Source organism: Gossypium raimondii, chromosome 11 (assembly GCF_025698545.1).
Source record: "Gossypium raimondii isolate GPD5lz chromosome 11, ASM2569854v1, whole genome shotgun sequence".
Lineage (NCBI taxonomy): Eukaryota > Viridiplantae > Streptophyta > Magnoliopsida > Malvales > Malvaceae > Gossypium > Gossypium raimondii.
Window position 1 is genome coordinate 16776042 of NC_068575.1, and position 787 is coordinate 16776828.

The window sequence follows — 787 nt, forward strand, 5'->3', positions numbered from 1 at the left end:
TCGTAAGGAGATATTCAACAACCACCACACCTACCCTTAAAGCAACAAACTTTGCGTGAATACGCAATGCCCAACTTAGATGTGGTTTGAGGTAACATTAATCGCCCAACGATTAATGCTAACAACTTCGAAATCAAATTGACCATGATCCAAATGATACAATCGAACCTTCAATTTCGAGGGTCAATGAATGATGATCCACATCAATACTTTAAGCGGTTTCTAACTATTTGTGATACTTTCAAGCATAATTGGGTATCCGGTGACGCTAGCCGTCTTCAGTTATTCCCTCTCTCTCTTACTGATGATGCTTTTATGTGGTTAGATTCACAACCAATAGATTCCATCAACACATGGGACGAGCTAGCAAGTAAATTTTTGGCAAAGTACTTTCCCTCGAGCAAGACCATGAAACTTTGTATGGATATTACAAATTTTTGACAATTGGAAAAAGAGTCATTATATGAGGCATGAGAGCACTTTAAGTTAATGTTGTGCAAGTGTCCATATCATGGTTTATAAGATTGGGTGCAATTTCATGTCTTCTATAATGGACTTGATAGAAACTTACGCTCTAATCTTGATTGAACACTATTGGTAGCAAGGGCAAGTACCAACAAATCCTCGAAAGGCTTAATCAATTGAAAATAAGTTCCCAAGGCGCAAGGCCAAAACTAAACAAATCAAACCCATTTAATATAGAGCACAATGATGAGAGTAACCATATAGATGTTACCTATGTAGGGAATAGAGGATATAACCCTTACTCCAACAGCTATAACACGGG

The 787-nt window shown here is 37.7% G+C and overlaps 1 non-coding gene across 1 annotated transcript; it reads right to left on the reverse strand.

Moving 5' to 3' along the window:
* Positions 1-411: 411 nt before the first annotated feature.
* On the reverse strand, positions 412-518 carry LOC128035096 (small nucleolar RNA R71). The gene has a single exon (XR_008191500.1). It is a non-coding gene; the product is annotated as a small nucleolar RNA R71 (small nucleolar RNA).
* Positions 519-787: the final 269 nt, after the last annotated feature.